Source organism: Nilaparvata lugens, chromosome 12 (assembly GCF_014356525.2).
Source record: "Nilaparvata lugens isolate BPH chromosome 12, ASM1435652v1, whole genome shotgun sequence".
In the NCBI taxonomy this organism is placed as follows: Eukaryota; Metazoa; Arthropoda; class Insecta; order Hemiptera; family Delphacidae; genus Nilaparvata; species Nilaparvata lugens.
Window position 1 is genome coordinate 23,860,228 of NC_052515.1, and position 23,345 is coordinate 23,883,572.

At 33.9% G+C, this 23,345-nt stretch overlaps 1 protein-coding gene across 6 annotated transcripts in view; it reads right to left on the reverse strand.

Annotated features, from left to right (window-relative positions):
- The window catches only part of LOC111051592 (transcription intermediary factor 1-alpha), a 128,845-nt gene that overhangs the window by 93,608 nt on the left and 11,892 nt on the right, over window positions 1-23,345 (reverse strand). For all 6 annotated transcript variants that reach the window (XM_039439226.1, XM_039439225.1, XM_039439222.1 and 3 more), the window contains exon 2: window positions 9,305-9,340. The gene's annotated coding sequence lies outside the window, so the exon portion shown is untranslated. The remainder of the gene's footprint in view (window positions 1-9,304; window positions 9,341-23,345) is intronic.

The window sequence follows — 23,345 nt, forward strand, 5'->3', positions numbered from 1 at the left end:
AGAGAGAGAGTTCTTCAAGGTAAATTCAGATGTCTCCAAAAGGTGGTTGGACATTGGTCTTCAACACAAAGACGTTGATCGCATAGAATTAGCAATTCAATTGCAGGCCTATTCACCTATATAATAGAAGTTGATTTTGTTGTTTCTCAACATTAAATAAAGATGAAATCCCTTTCTTGAAGCATTACAGGTTTCTATTTTCATTAGCATTTATATTTCAAACAATAATGAGCAATAACAATAAAGCCCAAAACAGGAATTCAATGTGATTTATAAATTCATTCATTTAGATTTAAAAGATGAATTATTATTTCGGGTAGCAGCCTCCAATAGCCTGTGTGATTGATGAGTGATGGAAGAGTGACTGAATCCCGTGAGATCTAGTCTGTATATCATAATGTTGGAACATAAACACTGATTTTGAAACTCCTGAGAGGCCAAAACTACGTTCTTCCAACTACTTTTGACAATTTTTAAAAAATATTTCAATTATTTGAGGAACTTTCTCGCTTTTACCGACCACTTATCTTTTAAAGGAAAAGAGTATGTCGAAAATTCATGTTTTCTGCTCCAAATGTCTTGACATTGACGAACTTAATCAGTAATTGAAAAGTAGCAATAGGTCGGATAAAAATTATTCAGACACCAATAGAAAGAAGACATTCTCCCCGTTCTTTCGACATAGAATTCTTACTCATTACGACATCCCATTATTCTGAGAGAAGGTTTATTCAAAAGAGAGACTTATTTTCGCAATGTTTTCAATTTCATGAAAAAAAAATAAATTTTCTTTCAATCATTCAACCCTGAAACTTTCTCATCACTACTGCAATTTTGGTGATGATATTCTCCAAACAATACCATTAGACATTTGAGAAAGTTGCAATTTCAAACTAGGCAAAGCTGAAATTTCCTCGGATGGAGGACCAAGTCTCAACTTATTTTATACAGACTATATAATAACATATTGGAAGAGAATCCTTCTGAAGATGTCTGTCATGAAAATAGCTTGTTTCTACTTAGTACTATTCTAGTAAACTATTAGTACTAGAGTACTATTATACTATTAGTACTATTCTAGAAATGAATCTATGAATGGTTTTCATACAGTGACAGAAGCGTGTGAACCTGTCGAAAGGGCCGACTATTGTTTGCTAATCACCTCGCAGGTAGATCACCCCAGACTTGGAGGCTGAGCCCTGTTTTTGCCTAGTTGGTGGCGAAATAGATGGTCAAAAAGTTCCAAAGGTCACCAAAATTTAGTGTTATTGAAATTTCTATATTTACTAGCATACAGGAAACCCCAAAAATGTGCTCCTTGATCCTTGATCATTCAGTTAGCCTACAATAATATACAAAATAACGAAAGAGGAAAAAATGGACAAGTGAATAATAAAACTAACAAATGGTATTAAAACAAAAACAAAATAACTCAACTATATACTTTTATGGTTCAATGAATAGCTTGTCAGAGGCCCTGAAATCGATCATGTGCGACCTGAAAACTCTGACACCAGACCTGAGCCAGCCAGATCACTCGGCATTATTATTAATAGCTCAATATAAAAGCTTTTACCAAATTTGAAGGTCATCTATTAGATTTTAAATTAACAAGGGAGGAAAATCATGAATCGGCAAGGAAACAAGCGAATAAATCCGCAAGGTTAACAGGTGATTCAAGGTCGAACGACCAGGTTGACAACAAAATAGAAAATAATGAATAATCAATACACTACAATACGTACTTGTGAAGAAACAGACACTGCACCGAACAATAACGAACTCATTCAAGGTCACGCTGCAGACAAACAATGTTCAACTGTTCCGCATAGCGTTTTTGGGGTCAATGAGTTTTTGGGGTTTTCAAGATATACGGGGTCGAAAAGCAAAAGCCGCCCTTAGGGAAAAGAAATCCTTCCTACACTAACAAGTTCCTTTATACACTGAAGTTGCAAGAATCCATGCAACTTCAGACAATGAGAAATGCCAAATTGCATTAGATTGGTCAATAAATTCCCCAATGAAAAGGTTAATCCACAAAGAAAAGATATCATAATAGATGCTATCTTCTATCTTCTCTCTTTGGTAGATCTTAATCATCAAAGTTATTGCTGAATCCTTCCACCATAGATGCTCAATAGTCTACTATTCTCCACTGGAATGATTTGACATTATCATAGACCTTGATCTTAGAATGGAACTACAGAGTGACATGCAGATGCCTTGCAGTGTTCAGTTCAATTACCCCGCATATATTAAATCATAGCTATAAGTTCATTGCCCGGCTTGTAAAAAAATTTCAATTATTTCAACCATTCAGTACTTATTCCACCCTATACATTTTATCAAATAAAAAAAAATCGAAACTCACCCATAACAGATTTATTGATTTTTATAATGTGCCGAGCCCAAATAACACTGGTTAGTTGTATTGTATTTACTAATGGTATTGTAGTATTAGTGGTATAGTCCAGTCAATATAGACATAAAAAATGGGGTGTGATTGCAATTTATATTGTAGTTCTGATTTTTTAATATATTATTTGGGTATATATTTTTGGGTTCATTTTCCAGTTTTCAGCTATTTCTGCCAAATCTCGTAATCGGACAGAAAAATTTGCTCTTGCCCTTTCTTTAGATTATAAAATCCTGAATAGAATGAGAAACTCTCCAATGAGTACTGATTTTTCAAAAAATGAGTGAAATTTGAAAAGAAATCTATTTTGATGAAATTCGAAGAAAAAATCTATTTTGATGAAATTTGAAGAAAAAATCTATTTTGATGAATTTTAGTTTTCGATCAACAATATCTTCCGATTGTTACCATTTAGATGTATAATTCAAAATCCCTCTGGACCTATTTTTGTGCTCTACAATCTGAGATCAGGTAGAGCGCTCTATCTCATATAGATTTCCAGGTACGGTACACCTGACAACAATGCTCCTTGTATTGTGAAAAAACACTCAATTTTCAGCTTCAACCATCATCACCAACTACAGCATTGTTTCACATTGATATTTCGTACAATAACATAAGTTCATGAGAATATGTTCTATGGGAATCACCCGTTAGATGCACTTCATTTCAGTATTTTCTAGTGGAGAGGCGTGCTTAAGGTCACCTCAAGGATCAAAATTTCAAACACTTATAACCTTTGACACAATGCTCAGATTTCATCGTACTACACTTAATTCTTCCCGGCTCGTCAAGGCGGTCAAAAATTATGCATCATAAGTCAAATTCGGTCGAAAAATGAAAATTTATTGTTGAGTGTAATTAAGCCATTCCAATACACAAAAAAATAGCCAATTTAGATTTTTTCTTCAAATTTCACTCATTTTTTGAAAAATCGTAACTCAGTACTCATTGGAGATAGAGAGTTTCGAATGATCTCATTTTATTCAGAATTTTATAATCTAAAAAAGGCAAGAGCAAATTTTTCTGTCCGATTACGAGATTTGGCAGAAATAGCTGAAAACTGGAAAATGAGCCGAGAATTTGAGGTTTTTGGGCCACTCTGTATGTAGCACAAGGAAATTTTGCATGAAGTAATTTGTTCTGGACTTCTCTTATGTACCCAAATGATATATTAAGAAATCAGAACTACAATATAAATTGCATGCACCAATGTATATAGTGACTGGACTAGTATTGCAATGATAGTGGTTACTTGTAGAAAAAAAAACAATATTTAAGTGAACAGGATTCTTGTGAAATCATGCAACCAATTATTCAGTCTCTAAAATGAACTATGGACTATTTTTACAATTATTGCATGTTCTTAATCAGTGCTGAAAATGTAATCCCTGATTTCCAAAAGGAACAGCCGGCACAGCCCTGATAGACTCATAGAAAATCAGACATATCTTGCATACAAATATTTTTACTGGCCAAGAGACAAATAAAATACGCGAGTTTCAACGAACTGAATTTTCCTATACTGTATTTAGTAAATTTTAGAATGGTAATAAGAGATTTAAGGGTATGTCACCTGGCCAGTCCTGTCTGAATTTCGAACATCGAACTGATTACGCCAATAATAATACTACTAATTTCCAACTATTTAGTACCATCAATAAAATATTTCTCACCTGAAAGAACCCCGATCCTTTCCTCCGTTTTTTCTGTTCTAATACACCTTGAAGACCCCACTCACCGTGAAACAACTTGGCACTTTTATTATTACGAATGAAAAGAACAATAGCTTTTGGTGTCATCCGATGCTGTAAATTACGCGATATTTCAAGAAAAACACTGTTTCCTGGAGACACTATTTTTCCGTTATCAAAAATTCTTGTTTTGAACAGCGAAACCAATTTACATACATCCCCACTAGGCACTTGTGGAGGTCTACCACGCTTCATTCTAGGTATGTTAATTGGGTCTATTAGCCGGACAATAATACCATTCGATTACGTTAGCAATAACATTAGAAGCCTACATTAGTATATCAACATCATAGAAGTTTGCAGATAAAAAGAGTAGATCACTTCACTCCGTTTCCAACAACTTATTAAGGCAATGTTGAATGTTAGCTGGATGAGCAGATACTGAGGACTAGACCGGGCTGGGACATCTGTAGAAGGCCAAAGTCTATTGAGGAACAAAAATGTTTTGTCACATGTGCACTTGTAAGGAGTTTTGTGAGTTTCCAGGAATATGGTTTGAATATAGCTCTGTCAGGTAACAGAAAATTGAATGCATATTTCAAGATTAGGTCTTTGACCTATTTCAAGAATACGTCATGAGACCAAGAAATGGACAGGTAAAGAAATTGTTTGAAAGGAAACCCTTCAAGAGTGAAGGTAGTCGGCGCGGGAGATCTATTGTTTCCAAGAGTCAAGAAAGGAGGACTCGTCTACAGACAGAACTAACTATTTGTCTATAACTCGTCTAGAGTTCTTTGTCTTATTCTAAACATTTCTACATGCTCCTTACAATCTTTTGCCTACAAATCTGCTTATTTGCCAAACCTTTTTACGGGAATAGTCAAGGTATCATTCTATTGGTGTTGGGTACCAAATTGTCAAAAATATCCAATTCATATTGCGTTATTCATTATCAGTTTGATGGAATTTATTAAGTTTCTTTATAATACAATTACAAATTATAGAAAATTTAGACATGGTCGGGACCCACTGACATGCCTGCCCTAAATTTTCTATGCCCATGACATTCTATCATTTCACTATCATTCAATCATTTTTAGATGTAAGATATCACAGATATCCTGTACAAACATTGAATACTGTCTACAATGGCTCTTCACAGACATATATTAATTTAATTATTCATTTATTAATTTACAAAAACAAGGAATACTACATATTGATGAACAATACAACTTTATGATCGTCCGGATTCACCAATATGGTACGCTGTCCAATTGAATATTGTCTATGAAGATTCTTCACAAGTGATGATACAATACCTCCAACTAGTCTAACTCATGACAATATTTTATTAAAGTGTTAAAATGATTTTCTTTTCTAGACTGAACAATATGTCAAGCGTCTAGCCTTGAGACATTTCTTCAATACTTCCCCCTGCAAAAAATTGTCTTCAAGGCTGCTCACATTAAGAAAGCAGAGTAAAGAATGTAATCACATTACATTCTGGGTGAAATGTTTATCAATATGATACGTGTATCATTCTCACATGATACGTGTTGCATTTTCACATGATACATGTTTCATTCTAATTGTTATCTGGGTGATACAGACGCCATCGCCCAACTAGAGAAAGCAACCAGAGAGTAAGCAACCGAGTGATAGCAACGCCCATCTCAACTCTCTTGTGAATAGAGAGAATAACAGGGCGATACCAACGCCACGGCAACTGGAGCATCCCCATAGGCCTAAGTTCCACGGCTTTCGATAGACGCATTGCTATTACCTCTCTACGAACAACTCTATCAAAACTTTGTATGTTTTTGAGTGTTTCTAAAATGAGTGACGAGTTCCCAATCTACCGTTTCTTCAAGTATCCATTCAAACTTGAGAGATTAAGGCCCGGTTGCAAGAAGGTCTTTAAAATTTAAACATGGATTAAATGCCACAAGAACCAATCAGAGAAGCGAAGACGTCTTTAATTATCACTTAAACACAGTTAAAATTGAACAGACTTTAGTGGCGTAAGATTTTTCATTGAATTCATTAGCAAATTGTACAAAGTACTAATAACAATCTTTATTCAAGTCTAAAAACTTGACAAATATTTTGTAGGAAAAAAATAAAATATTTGTGGGGAATTGTTGGAGGAAGTGGTTGGCTCCGTGGTCGCGTAGATAAGTTATCGCTCAGAAGCCACTTCCGTTGGACGGATGATCACTTGATATCCGCTTAATGATGACTCCGCTAAATTAAGTAACATTAAATAAGTTTCTAAATTGGTTCCCAGTGGTTCGGAACACACCTGAAGCTGTAGGTCCACTCATCTCTCACATCAAAAACCTTCCAACTGAACACATACAAGCCTAGAGCTAATTTAAACACGGTACATGAGCAAAAAAATTGCATTTAAATGGCAATATTATTTTGGTATTATTATAAATGTTTTTCTAATTTTAATAATGTTTTAATATGATGCGGTATCATTCAAATATATAGTATGATACTGTATCATCTGGACTTCCTGGAAGCAACGGGAACTTGAGGAAATGAGATTACGCTTCCACCCGGCTAATTCGTGATCAATTGAGAACGTAACCCAAGTACTGAAGGTACATCTACATTTAACGCTAAACTAGGTTAAAATGAAGATGGTTGCATTTAGTTTAAAAGGCTGTGCGAAGGCAAAAAATAAACTTTCTACTGGTGATATTTTTCAAAGTTTTTCGAACTGTATATTATCGAGCTATCAAAATGAAAATGTTTTCTCAGGAAAACATTTTTTTCCGACCATTACTTTTTACTTTCCTTGCCCTATTACCATAGGTACCTAAGGAAAGTATTGCTTTCCGAAAAAAATTAAGGTACCCCAATTTCTAAATTACTATACGTTTCAAGGTCCCTTGAGTCCAAAAAACTGGTTTTTGGGTATTGGTCTGTGTGTGTGTGTGCGTATGAGTGTATGTGCGTCTGTGTACACGATATCTCATCTCCCAATTAACGGAATGACTTGCAATTTGGAACTTAAGGTCCTTACACTATAAGGATACGACACGAACAATTTCGATCAAATGCGATTCAAGATGGCGGCTAAAATGGCGAAAATGTTATCAAAAACAGGGTTTTTCGCGATTTTCTCGAAAACGGCTCCAACGATTTTGATCAAATTCATATTTTGAATAGTCATTGATAAGCTCCATCAACTGCCACAAGTCCCATATCTGTAAAAATTTCAGGAGCTCCGCCCCATCTATGCAAAGTTTGATTTTAGATTCTCAATTATCAGGCTTCAGATACAATTTAATCCTAACATTCCGAGAGGAAAAGATTGAGCATGAGAATCTCTACAATCAATGTTCAGTAGCATTTTCACCTAAAATTGAAAATAAGCTCGAAATTCGAGAAAATGTGATTATCCAATATTGCAAACTGTTGGCAACTGTTGATTCTATTAAATCATTCACTATGAAGAGATAGCAGACTTCGTGTGTCTGCAGCGCTATTGTCCTGCCACCAGCTGGCTCAGATCTTAGAAAAGTAGGCTTGAGATGTGCGGGAACACTAGCGTCAGTTGATAAATTTTCATAACGGCAAGGAAAGTTGTGTGAGTGCACCATACCAGATTTTTGAGATATGAGCGCCTAAAGTTTAAATTTTTGGGACAGAACATTGTAAGTTCGGTAAGAGATAAATCCATGAGATTTAGAGGATAGATTCTTCATGGTATTGTTGATCTAATAAAACGAAATTTTCTGAAAATATCAATTTTTGAGAAAGTTATTCAATTTACTAAAAATGACCAAAAATAACTTTTAGTTGAGTTATTATCCCAACAGCTAATCAATCTCCGTTCAAACTGATATGGTGCATATTTTACACCATGGCACTCAGTACACTGATTGATGTGCAATGGTGCAATCCCGAATAGATGCTCTTCATAGGACACAAAAATAGCGAAACAATCGAGCATAGTATCAAGATGAAGTTAGAAAAAGAAGCTCAACAGCGAAGACAGGGCAGAACGGTGCTTCGCTCCACTTTCAACTATCCTACATTCTGCCTTTCCATTCGTTCTACTTCACTGAAGAAAAGGTGAAAAGGACAAGGGAGAAGATGATGAACGAGGTGAAAGGAAAAAGTAGATTACATAAAAAATGGTAGCAAAGAAACATGGTAGCAAAGTTATAATGAATCATGTTCAATAATTCTAAGACTCAAGTTTTGTTTCAAAAAGCTCTTGAAGAATGCTCTCAATAATCAATATTTTAAGAGGTGTATGTGATGAAAAATTCTATGAAAAAAGTGAAAGGGGGAACCAACCTACAAAGTTCTACAAAATTATATTGATCACGGGCTCAATCTCTGTATAGAGAATTTTCTTTTTTAGTCATAGCAAATACTCTCAATCATAATGTTTTTATGTCGATTATGTGGATGAAAATTCTATGGAAGAAGTATAAAAGAGAATCACCTTGCAAAGTTCTGCAGAACATTTTAAATTTACCCAAGATATCATATTCTGTGCAGAAGATGCTATTGATTTTTCTATTTTCTAGTGATAACAATGTTGGGGTTTAAGTGAAAAATGAATGAAAAGGATCTGTCCCTCAATATTCTGAGTATGCCCTAGTTTAATTTATTATAATTCTACCAAACAGATAGCTAATATTGGTACTGTACAGGGGAGTTTGATTGAAAATTTTAAATATATTTAATTTTTGTGAAGCTTTTTTTGTATTTTGGTTTTGGCAAATGAGTAATTCATTCTTACATTCATTCAAATACTCATCGAATAACATTCAAGTAATTATATCCGTTAATAAACAATCATCGTTGATGAATATCTTGATGTAACAACGTCATCAGACTACAGACTACACCTTATGAATAATCTATTCATGAGTATAATCTATTAAGCTAATAAATAGAGACAATAGAGACGATAATTAAATTATAATTAGACTGCAATTTTCAATCGTCAGCAGAACTAGTTACATCACGGTGATATCTGAACTTCTAGATTGGCTCAAGTATAACTTACCTTAATCTAAAAAGTATTTATTTGAAGCAATCTTCAAGAAATGTATTGAACGTTGAACAATATTCGATCAAACACATTACAAAATTGAACATGAAAATTATTAATTTATGGAAAAAATGCATGAATGAGTAGATAAGAAATTCAAGCTCTTACCTCAGAACAGGACTCCTTAGATTGTGATATTGTTTCCTGAAAAACAAAATTTATTATTATTTGTCATGTTGAATTTAAAATACACTTTCATAAAACTCATTAATTCAGTTGGCACTCCTCAATAACAGATTGATTCAATAACAGAGGACAGCTGAAGACTTGCAAGTGCGTTGAGATGATTTAGAGAAAATTCTATATTTTACTGAAACTCTTATTAGTGGAGAATAATTTTTCGCATTTTCACAGCTTTTAGAGAACGACTCAGCTGAATGTATACTCAAATTTAGTTCACAGATTAATAAAATACCTATAGAAAAAAATATAGAGCCCTTTTAACTCTATTTTACAGGATGGGTGAAAAGTCCGAGAACGGCTTAATATCTCATACACAAAGGTAATTGGATGGTGGATGTGATTAGGGATTGGGGATCCTACTCGAATTTAAAATACTACTTTACTATGACTTCAAAAATCTGGTCCGCCATCTTGAATGCAACTTTATTTTTTTAATGGGAAGGAGGTCATGCGATACATGATTTCGATACGAAATTTCAAGAAAAAATGAATGGTGAAAACCGCACATCGATATCTCAAACCGTTCAGAAGATATTCACATTATAAATCAATACTATTCAAAGCAGAAAGGAGAGAAAAAAATATGAGAACGGCTTAGTACCTCATAAAAGATAGTTATTCTAAGGTGGGTGTGATTGGAGATCCCTCTCAAATTGAAAATACTACTTTACTATGAATTCGAAGGATAAGAAAGCTAATACGAAGGACAATTTGAAAGAATTTCTACAATTTTTCAATATCTTTTAAAGATTTCATGATTTTTTCAAAGCTTATACAAAGGACAATTTGGAAAAATTTCTACACCGACGATTTTCCAATATTTTTTTAAGATTTCATAATTTTTTTTCAATTTGCAATGCAGGTCAAACTGCCAAAATCGTCGATTTTCTGATTCTAAAAGGATTGCATTTTTCTCGAGAACTATGTAGCTGAAACCATAAAATACGTTTATACAGAAAAGATAACGTTACTAACATTATTTGTCTACGATAAGACTTCATTGAGTACCCATATTTTCTCTACTCTGAAACTAAATACACAGATGGTTTAGGGAAGTTAGATGAGCCTGAAGGCTAGTAGTTGATTTGAGATTTTGAAAATCATTCAAATCAAGTTCTTACTAATTGTGCGTATTCATCCTATAAAAAGGTGCATATTCACCCTATTCAACAAAGAAAGTAGGTCCTATAGTATCCATAATCAGAATTTGAAAATTCAAGGTTATCGAAAGCACTAGACTTGTAATGAACTAGTAATCAATACGTGTGTGACCTCAGAGACTGTTGGGTCAGACCATGTTGGGTTGAGCTTGCTTTACAAGATTAATTACTCAGAGATGACATGTTGGATCTCACAGGAGCTCCAGACATACATCTTCCAAGTTCTGAATAATATAATACACCCCTCAAGTACCATTAAACACAATTTGGTACAGCTCCAAGATATGAAATATATACTTTCACAATGCTTTCATTGATATTAATAATTTTTCATCACTCTACTCATTGGATGGCCTACAATATTTAATGAATTACTTATTTATCATTTAACATAATACAGTTTCAAGAAAAGTACCACAGGCTTAAGCCCAAAACGGTTTCAATTCTAATTTATACGACAGTCCAAATGTGGGATTCAATGGTGTAGTAGCCCCTAATAGGTAGATTCAAGATTCATTTTTATTGACCATCAGGCTACAATAAGAGCGATAGGGAATTCATATATACATTTAAAAAGTACACACAATTAAATAATTACGTAAAAGGGTTGTAGCAGCCCAGTATAAAAACAATAACATTTAAAACATTTCAAGTAGTTTATTATAAATGATTAGCACCTATCAACTTATCAATTACTACGTTATAGCATTTACCTATTTATTAGCACTTATTTTACTATTCTCAGCGACTGGTTATAGAAGTTTCAATCTCTGAAGTTTGAACTTTAAACTAACAATATATTATAAATATGCAAATAATGAATATTTATGCAAAATGAGATCAAATATTATATTATTATAAATTGTTGATGAGCACAATTAATTTCAAATAGGAGAGATGAGCAAAAATAGATTATAGGAACAAAATAGTTGAACCCGGTTGTGACAGCCCAGTCAATCTCTGAAGTTTGAACTTCAACCTATCAATATGATCTTTGATCATTTGAGAGAGAAATTTTATCAATGTTTATCCAAGATTAAACGGTGCTCAACGATCAACGTAGTGTAATTGGCCGTTTAGATTTCAAGTTTTACGTGAGATGAGTACAATTTTAAGTCAAATCTGATTTCCTCGCAAGTTATTTTAATTGGAAGTTAGTAATGCTTGATTTCAAGCAGTCACCAACATCAAAAAGGATCGAAGAACGATAAATTTATTGACTAATTTCATTAGTACGTAAAGTTCAGGGGTGCTCATAGAAGGGGGGGGGGTCGCAAAGACGCAGACTGCGTCATTGAAGTTCTTGAGGGAAGGGAGGGGATTTCACAACCAATTGGGTTGGGTCCCCTATTTTGGGTCCAAAATAGGGGACCCAAAGTTTTTGAACTCCCCTCCCTTCCCTCAATTTGGGGTGAAGGTCCCAAAAAAGGTGCCTAATCTAAGGATATGTGGGGCTGGTACTGAAATTTTAGGGGGTGCGTCATTGGGCTCTACGGCGGGCACACCGGGTGTAGTGACAATACAACCAACATTTACGTGAAAATGTGAAGCTTCTGTCTCAAATGAGTTGAGCTTCTTTATAGAAAATAGCATTTGAAATCAAAACAATCTAGTATAGGAATAGTTTTGAAAAGTCTCAATACAGTATGTCAATCTTTACGAGCTTTTCTTCTGTGACTTACTAGAACAATTTTTTGAAATAGTTAGAGTAGTAATAGGTTATGAAAGATATTTTTTTTATTCATACATTGATACATAAATTATATCATTCTCAATATTTATGAATGATTGGGAAAGGAACAACAGGCTTAAAGCCCAAAACTGTTCCTTTCCCAAATTTACATAGAAATTAACCAAAAATGGGTTATGTTTACACTTCATGATTTTTTTTTCAATTACTCAGGTTAATTGTTTACTGAAAGTAATTATTACATGTACTGATCTTATGAACACACAATATTTTATAGTGGAGTAAGTGCTGCCAAAAATTATTCCTCACTCATAAAAATCTGATGGGTGATAAACCTCTAAATACAAGTGATTGAAAGTGCTCGAATTATAGGGGTTGTTCTGAGACACGTGTTAAAGCAACAAGAGTTACAAATAACAAAATATAAGATAATAAAAATACTTCATATTATACTTCGTCGGCTAAGAACGATCATCGATGAACTCCAATTTTTGTCAGATTCTGCTAACATTGAAAATGTCTTTTAAAACTCTGCAGACTGGAAAACATTCCAAGTCATAGTTTTTATGCCAATATTTGCTTTCAACTTCATGATGTCTCTTAGTTTCTTTTTACCATTCTTTCAAAAAGAGTGAAATGGAGTCAGCCGTTACTCTCTGGTATTTACTCTTTAGCAGTTAACTCTCTTGGCTCTAATGAATTGTGCATCATTGAATCAATATTGATAAGTAAATTACTAAGTAACAACCATATCACCAACGTACCTCACAAGATCAGATAACAAAAAGAAACAAGACAAAACAGTATAAAAAGTGATTTATTCAAACAAACGAGTGCTAAAAACATACAAAAGCATACATTCAGTTGACACTGTATTTTTTAGAAAACTGAGATTGCAGATACAGAACTTCAACTTTACATTATAAAGTATGGGAAAACAACAGCCTTCTCAAAATGTTACTTGAAACCATACTAGTTTGACTTCTTATAATAAAGAAACAGGGTTTTGAGTACAGGTCTATGAGTATGGAAACAGACCCAGATGTTATGTGTCTAGGGTATCTCAGGATATCCGAACCACTTGATGCATCTTTTGGGCCACAACTTTTGATGCATCGACTGGGCCATGTAATGGCGGTTTTGAAATTGTGGAGGTGGCGGTTTACGAAAACAGCTGTAATCTACGGGATTCCAATCACAATGTACTGATCTTTAAAGTATTTATCACAAATTTTCACCGAAACATCGTTGTTTATCACTTGTAACTGACGTTTTATTTTAGATTTTGCTGTAATTAAAGTCAAATTTATTGATCTGAATTTTATATCATTGTAATTAGGATGTGACCTAGTTTTCCATAGTTTAAACAAGTTAAGTTATTTATAATAAGCTCTATTTTTCTTTTGATATATTTACCATAGTTGTTCGAACTCTGCCGGCGCACAAGTTGTTCTTTGCCGGTAGTTCCATATTGAAATTGTTAATAATTATTTTTTTAATTTGTAATTACTTTTTGGCGACTAAATGAATTTGAATTTTGAATATAACCGTGAGTTCTTGAATCAACATCATGATACCAATCAATGTAACTGTAAATTCTTGGATCAATTTTATTATCAACTACAACCTCTTGGTGAAGGCAAACAAACACTCTGTTTAATTGATAATATTTATATTGTAATTGATAATAGTTTGGTAATTAATTTGTAATTACTTTTATGGCAAATAAGTGAATTTGGTTTTTGAATATAACCGTGAGTTCTTGAATCAACTGTAGTGTTACATTAATTAGGCTATCATTTTTTCAGTAAATAACAATAAATAAAATATTTTCATAATTTTATAGACAGTATAAGATTATATATTGGAAGGTTGGTAATATTGCTTAGGTCGAGAACGTCTGAGTGTAATGAGATTTAATGCTGTAATGAGTGAATACTGTTTTTTGGAGGGAAAATGGAGCTTAGAGTAGTTGGTTAAGTAAATGTTATCAATCAGAATGATGTGTATTATTGAAAGTTTGTATTGTCTTCTTTATTTAATAATAAACAAAAAAGCAAGAAAATATACCTGCTTTAATTTGAATAATGTTACACAACAATGATATACTCTTCATATCAATCAATGTAACTGTAATTTCTTAAATCAATGATCAAGTGATATACTATTGATATTAATTAATGTAACTGTAAGTTCTTGGATCAATAATCAACTGTGAACACAAAACTGTTATCTATAATAACACTCTTGAAATTCATCAACCCCTACTCTTGATATGAATCAATGTAACTGTAAGTTCTTGAATCAATAATCAACTGTAAACAGTAAAAATAATAAACTGTTATCTATAATAAAACTCTTGAAATTAATCAACCCCCAATATTATAATCTTATTATATTAAGCGAGCAATTTCTGTATATCTGTTTATATTTTTATATCTGGTTATCTGGCTATCTGGTTAAATATGGTTATTTATGTTCAACGGATCTCGAAAACAGCTCTAACGATTTTCACGAAATTTGGAATATAGTAGGTTTATGATATCAAAATTCGATTGCACTAGGTCTCATCCCTGGGAAAACTCGCTGAAGGACATGAAAAGGATAATTCATCCTTGGAAAAACAAATTATGATTTCGCCGTCTGTCGATAACAGAAGATGCGTGTGCCTGTGTGGGAGATCAGCTGTGTAATCAATTAGCTTACCGTATCTCGCGAGAAAACTAGAAGTTTTAATCGAGTCGATCAAAATACAGTAATCTGATTTGTTGACATGAGATGATAATTATCATAATATTCAAAGTTGATCATTATTTTACAGTTCCAAGTGATTAGTGAGTGTTATTTTGTTATTCAATTTGGTATGTAAACAATCTAAATTTGAAATTTTATGTTTTCAAATATTTGAACTGATAATTTCACCTGAATTCAAGTTTATGGAACATAAACTACTTTTCGGAATATTTATAGTGTATAAATCAAAATTCGGGGAAAAACAGTTTTGGGCTGTGCCTGTTAGTCCTTCCCAATCATTTAAAAGAGTTGCGTTCTGTTTATCAATAAATAAATAACGAGCTCGGTGCCCCGATATTATATAGTGAAGGTAAACAACCACTCGGTGCATGAAGGAAGGAAGTGCAGGCTGCTCTCAGCAATACTGCTTACTTTACTTCCGTCTTTAGCCTCTCGCGCAACGTTGCCATTTTTCTGCTGACACAGCATCCGTTTCCGACAGTCGACACGCCGCTTCAACTCGTCAAAGGGAACGCCGTAGAGATCAGCAATCACTTGGGCACTTAGCTCACTCGCCAGCGCTCCCTTAACCGCGTTCTCCATTTCCTCATCACTCCACATCTCCGCGTTTTTGTCATCTTCCAGCGCGTCTTTTGTCAGATGCCTGCAAACATTTCAAAACTATCAAAAAGTACAAACACCAACTACGAACAAGTAGTTCAGTAACGAGGATATGTTTCACACTGCAGAGACGTGAGTAAAGAATAGAGTAGTGCGCTTGTGTTGTGTTTCTCTTGCACAGAATAATATCATTATGAATAAACGAAATAAACAAAGGAATAAATTAATAATATCATTATGAAATCATAGATTTCAAAGAGAAAAGATAGTATAAGATATCCCACACGGTATAGGTCGTTTATGTACCTATTCAACTTTTAAAATTTGGACTATTGTCTATTATTACTGGTGAGAGTGTAAGAACAGTAAAGTATGAGAGACTATACCAGCGTCACAAAGTTTCACGAAGAACAACTACTAGGACTATCGGTTGAGTTAACAGTGAAATTTGCAACATAAACACCCAATGCCATGGTATATCTTCTTATACTATCTTTTCTCTATGGTACTACCATAGCATGATATAGGTCGTTTATGTTCCAATTTTTTTGTTTACTCAAGCCAATTCCTGTCGACTACTGTCCAGCATTACTATTTTGACCGGATGAGAGTGTAAGAACCAAGAACTAATTCTATTATTGTGTAATACTGTTGTATAAGAACCAGCCTTGTGTAAGACACAGTATGAGAGTCTACCAGCGGCACATAGCTTCACAAAGAAGAACTACTGGGACTATCAATGAAGAGTTAACAGTGAAATTTGGAACATAAACGCCCTACACTATGAGATATCTTATGCTGTATCTTTTCTCTATGATAATATGTCACGAGAATGGTTCAGAATAAGTCACAAGGATGGATGTATCCACTCCTACCGAATGTCTGCAGACACTCAGAATTAAGAGCGTCTCAGTTTCTCAGCTGATTCTCAGCCAATCAGAGGACAATTTTGAATGTAGACGGTTAAATATCGGCAGACAATCGGTATGAAAACTGATAGGATAGCAGTATGAAAACTGCTATCATGTTTCGAATTATTCAGAGTTGTGAGGGGAATAGGGAATGGAGTGATACGCATGCGCTCTATTTCTCTTTTAATCAGTTCTGCACTGACAATGAGGGACAGCCGCCACACTATCTTCACTATCCAAACCTATCCTTGTGACTCAACTATGTATATAAAAGGTCTTATGCCCGGTTTCTTGGACACTTTTTAAATCTAATCGACCATTTAACCTATAGATTTAATGGTCCATTAAATTATCAACTGTCCTAGAAACAGGGCCTTGCCCTTTGAACTTATTGACTTACTTTCAAATAAAATATTCAACATCAATAAAGTATTACATGTATATCATTATTAGGTATATATTCCTTATTTCTAGGTGTATTTCGTAGTAGATGACGAAACAAAACTTCATAGAAGATTACAAAATTTTGTCAGGAATTTTATTTCACTAATGACAGCCACTTTCTAATATTGCACCACCTTATTTAGTACTACTTTCTCTAGCTTCAGTTCATGTCAATAAGTAAAGAGAGTATTCCAAGTACCTACAAACACCTAAAATAACTTTTTCAAAAAACTCATTTCTCCATTTCTGACAATTTGACGAAAATTTTCCAAAATACAAAAAATAGCTTTCACATATTTAGAACGCAAGCCTTTGCCCATGTAAGTTAAACCAGTTAGCAGTGGCTGTCAATAGCTCTTTTTATATTGCAACATTAAGTTATCAAATAATTGAAATGGAAAATCTTAAATACTAGCTAATACTGAATACCTATACTGTAATATTGAATACAAATTTACTGTGTATAATCAGTAGAAATACTAGTAAGTATTGTTTCTAATACTTATTTATTAGAAATACATAATCTAAACAGTAGAATACACAAAAACAGACAGATATTCAAGTACTGTAATGATCTAGCTTACCTGGTCTATATCGTGAAAGTTCATTCTCCGTAATTTATTTTTGAGGTGCCAGTGAAGAACGTACCAACACACGCACACAAACAAAGACACAACAGGTGACATATACTCAAAAGTGTGGAAAGATAGTTTCCATCGATGAAAAAAGTTCAACGCCAGACTATGTGATATAATCTAATAACACTCAAACGTGTAGAAAGATAGTTTTCATAAATAAAAGAGTTCAACACAAAACGGTGTGATATATTTAATCACACTTGAAACATGTAGAAAGATAGTTTTCTTCAAATAGAAAAAAATTCATCACAAAGCTAAGTGTGCAGGAAACGATTAGAAGTTAAAAAACACCAACATTGTGAGACAAAAGTGGAGAAAGATAAGTATAGAAAGAGCTCAAGAATCAAGGATTAGCACCAACATTTTAAGAACGGAAATTTGTTGAACAAATCTTATCATCTAAAATATTAATGGTTGATTCACGATGAGAAAAAAGGACCGAGAACCTTCATGGGACTCAACTTTGGTAGTTTATAGTTTTACTATCGTGGATCCCAATCTCTAAAGTGGACTCCCATTTCTTGAGACGGTGCCGGAGTTAGCTTTGGAAGTCCATCGCACAAAACAGGATAGGGCTAAAAACAGTATAGTTTTCAGAGTGTGAGAAGAGAGAGTGAGTGAGTGAAAAGAAGTGTACCACCTTCCCTCAAATCTGAGACTAGTCTCCGAAGTGAAACTTTATGCTCAAAGTGAACCTTCATCTCCAAAGTTGACCCTTGACTTGAAAGTGGAGATTAATCCTTGAAATGGACAATCATCCGTAGAGTACAGCGTCATTGTTATCATTAGATTTTATCCAAAAGTTGGATGAATGTCAGATAGATATCCCATTCCTAGCCTACCCAACCTTTCCTACCCTAATCCGGTTCCTATACTAAGCAAATTCCTAATTAATCCTATATCCTACGTAGGGACCAGAACTTACTAATTTGAACGCTTTTTGTATGCTCAGCTCAAATTCTTTCATGGTAAAATCAATTGATAGATGCCTTAATTTTTGCACTTTAAAACATTAAAAGTTATGTTGGCGAATTTGAGGCAATAAGAGCCCCTCTTTCACTTGACCCACAATATAAAGAGTATACAATAAAGTGTATTTCTACAATATAATGTAACTTATACAATTAACTATTTCTATTTTCAAGGATCCGTTTTCACATTTTTTCAACTATAGGTATTATGATTCTAAAAATATAGGCTACATTTAGAATATTTCAATCATACTTTTCATTCATTTATTCTGAAGGATTTCTTTTCGTCTTTGTAATATTTCTTGATAGCATTAGTATTGTATTCTTCACACATTCAATAGATTAGTACTTCATTCCCTTCATTATTATCTAAAACATCATCTGTAACAATCGTTACAATTGATTGGAACACTTGATCAAACACTGGTTGTTCAGACACAGCTGTGTAAACTTATCAATGTTTTTTACCTTGTAACAGGAAGAACAGTTAAACAAATTTAGGTGTAATCCGTTCCAATAATGTAAAACGCACACCATATAAGACAAAGACAGATGATGAGTTTGATTTTCGCGTTTTTTTTTTAATATGAAGCCTACGTGTGCCCTAGACTTGTGCTTTATAGAGATGATGATGATGATGATGAGGGGTAAATGGACCTATAGTGAGATTCACTTCATAAATTCAGTAGACATACAGTCGAACCTCTGTATAACGAAGTCGATTATCCCGAGAAAAAATTCGCTGCAGAGAGGTATTCGTTATTGAGAGGTTGTTATGTTAAGAAAAGTGTCACGATCCTATGGATCCTATAATATCGTATCACGGCGGTAAATAAATGAATATGGTACATAAAACATATCGCGAACGTAGGCAGGGTACCTATTAGGCCAATATTAATATGGAAATTTGAAAATTCATGCTGTTTAAAAAACATGAGTTCAATCAAAGTACATACTCTGAAGCAATAATTTTCAACTTTTTACACTGCCATTAGATGGAACGCAAAATACTGTTATTTTGTCAATAACGTCACTATAAATACTATAATAACTCAATTTTCCTATTTTTTATGTTTTATATTTGAAAAAGTGAGTAATTTTCGGTTGAACTTCTTGTTCTGACGGATTCTTCTCCTCAGGTTCGTCACAGCCATCATCATCATCATAGTCAGTTCAAAGAATTGAAATGTGTGACAAAAGCAAGAATGGGAAAGTCCAGTCGTTCACCTGACTGGTCTACAATAATGACAAGTTCTTGGAATTCAATTTCCAGTAACTTGCATTCAATTTCCGACATGTGTTTCACCCTCTATTGACTGTCTACCACCCTATCTTCTTCCTACCTGAATTGCCATTATTATTAGTCTATTGACCTTTCTGCTGAAACTAAAAATTCCTTTAAAATTACTGTCTGCTTCCTATACATACTACACTTCGTATGTTGAAGTCAAGAGAAAACTTTGTTGTTGAGAGGTCCGAAACTCGTTAAATAGAGGTAAATAAGCAGCCAAAATTCAAACATGTCATGGGACAAGGTAAAAATTCGTTGTGTAGAGGATTTCGTTAAGTGGAGGTTCGTTATAGAGAGGTTCTACTGTAATAGGAAGGCGCTGATGAAAAATTTCTCTTCTCCACCGCCTTCTATAATAGATAGCTGCGATTAAAGTTATAAGCTGAAGGAATAATAACACCTAGAATTAATAAAACATATTCATCCACAAACATTTATTACATAGTTCATATGCTTTTCAGGAATATTCCCAACAAACTCAGAGAATTTGATGCAGCATCTTTGGTAGTGTACAAAAAAATTGTGAATCTTTGGCTATACGAAATAGGTAGGGATGAACCGAAAATATCATTAGCTCAGTTTATAGAGTTTTATACCCAACTTATTCTAGATGCAGCAAGTAGGCTACTAACTAGTGGACGTTCTCAAGCTCCGGTAAATTATATTGTTCAATAAGATATACTAAATTTCAAATCTCTTTATTTCTTTATTATCCTTACCTGTTAAGTTCTCATACAAGTTTTATCTGAATCATTTTAATCCAGATTCACCCTTACTCACAGGCAATAGCCTATGTAAGGGTAATTCTCATTACTATCATATTCTGTATATTGTACAATACAACAAATTGTTACTATTGTTACTATAGTCTTTATTATGCTATGCTTATGAATTCTATGTTATATTGTAGTACTACTGTATTTACTGTTGTGCTGTGCAATATACATCAATTTTGTAAAGTGTTGAAGAGAATAAATTTGATTTGATTTGATTTATTAAAGTTTTACCCCGATGAATCCGTTCTGATATTAATTATTGGTTCTTGTTAAAAATTATCAATTATATCTCAAATAATATGTACTATATTCACCAAGGAAATATAAATTTTCATGATTTAACAACAAATTTTCATAATTGATATGGAACATTTTGGAAGTTCATCACATTTCTCCCCAGAAAAAAGCAGATCACCTCGGCGGGGCATCGTGAGCACTGTAGGCCAATCTTTGTTGATCCATTCTGGGCAACGGTCTTCAACCAGTATTTATACAGTCCAGTCTACTGCATGCCAAGGACAGTCATATGCTGAGAGCTAATCTCCATGCACATATCACAAGGAGGAGACTTGACATTGACAAACCGAGAATTAACAAGAGAAAGGACTCCTTCCCTATCTTTGCACTGCGCCTATACAAAAACCTGCCTGTTAGTGTGAAATACCTGCAGGGTATTGCTTTTAGAAACAGAGTTGAGATCTGGCTAAAGAGAAATCCATTCTACTCAGAAAAGGAATATTTTGATGCGCACAAGGACAGTATAGTTTGACCTGCCATCTGACTTTTTTGACATCATCTATCCAGTAAACTGGTAATGGATGTAGAAGGTGGAATTAAGAGATTAAGGAATAGTCTAAAAGCAATTTGGAAACAGTGCAAAGTTAGGAAAGGATAGAGCTATCTACTTTGTCTATTAACAGACAAGGATTTTTTTTCAAGAAATGCAATTGAGCTTTTTGTAATAATCCTAAGGATAGAGCTATCTACTTTATCTATTAACAGACAAAGATTTTTTAAGAAATGCAATTGAGCTTTTTCTAATAATTCAACGTTTTGGAATCCCCATACTTCAGAGCCATACATCAAAGCAGGCAGAACAAGAGTTTCTTCTTAACAATTATTGCAACCAGAGAGTATGGAATGTACACTCTGCATATTCTATACTCTCTTCTGACTTGGAGGAATATGCGGCGCAGAGAAATGGAGGGAGATCAGTCAATTACAGTGATTAATAGAATCATAGGTAGAAGAGCAATTGCCAATTTGTCGATTAGAGTCAGTCGTCTGACTGCTTTCAGACAGTAAACTTTACATGTGTAGCATGAGCACATGAACAATCACTAGAAGTTGGAGAACGCTGGCCGGTTCACAACGGCAACATAGCGCCTCTGAATCCCTCCGCTGTATGCGTTCTCTGTTGCGCATGTCCCTCCCAAGTCAAAAGTTATTTTGTACAGACTATAGTATTAATCAGATGCTAACTTTATAACCTGAATCTCACTGTAGATGTTTGAGTGTGTTCCGAACAACCAGAATGTGATTTTAAAACTTATAACTGTCAGTTAGTCGAGCTGAGAGCTGAGGGTTGGAGTCACCCTTTCAACCAATATTAGGTGGCTCAATTAACTTACTTGATAAATTTCAATTTCAAATACGGGCTGAATATTTTTGCTGGCTAACACTGGTCGGGACCAAAACTCAAGTATTGACATGGAATTGATCGCTGATAGAAATTGAGTGTCCTGCTAAGAGAATCATTGAGAGTCATAAGAGAATCCTGATCAACGTTCAGTCCTGATGTAAAGCACCATTTGCTTTCATTTTGGTTTGCTTTCATTAGAAAAAGTAGCAGTAGCTCTATCACTTTCCACTCCGCACCGTTGCCTAATCGTTTGTAGGCTATGAAGAAATGTAATGAACTATCAAAATATTTAGGCCTAATCTCAATAATTACAAAAACGTATTACTTTTTGGTGAAAGAAAAACATATATTTTAGATATAATAATTCATTATCAACAAGAATAAACAATTATTGATGTAGGGGAAAAAGCCCATAAAACTTATTCAGATGTCGTCATCCACGAAAAACAAATGTTTTTTTCTCCAATAACAGAGGGATTTCTTCTCAAGTCTGTGTGAATTCCAAAGTTGAAAATGCATTTGAATGGAAAGTTTTTTCCAACAGTCTCGTAATGAGATTTTATTCTAATCGCTCAGATAAAAAAGCGCTGAGCTCATTCGCTCTCGCTTTCTCTTGGATCTCCCACTAAAAGAGGGGATGCGTTTATCTTATATTATCGCTTAGATAAGATAAGTTAAGATAAGCGCTAAACTCTCTCTCTCTCTCTCTCTCTTTTGGTAGAGAGTTAGTGGGAAGGATATTTTGAATATTCTTTCCGAAGAATGGACATTGATATGTCCAAAGCTCCGCCAATTTATGTAGATGCATAACAATATCATGTTTACTTATTACAAATTGCTTTTTTCATATCATATACAGTTCAATAATTATTTTTTTGGTCTATATTATGTAGATTCATCTATAATTTTGCTGTATTGTAAGCTATTGTATATAAGTGTATGAGCCAGTATATATTGTAATCTACATAAATAAAGTACTCAATCAATCAATCTCTCGTTCTTTCTATCGATTTGATTTGATCTTATATTATCGCTTAGATAAGATAAGAGATAAGTTAAGATAAGCGCTGAACTCTCACGCTCTTTCTC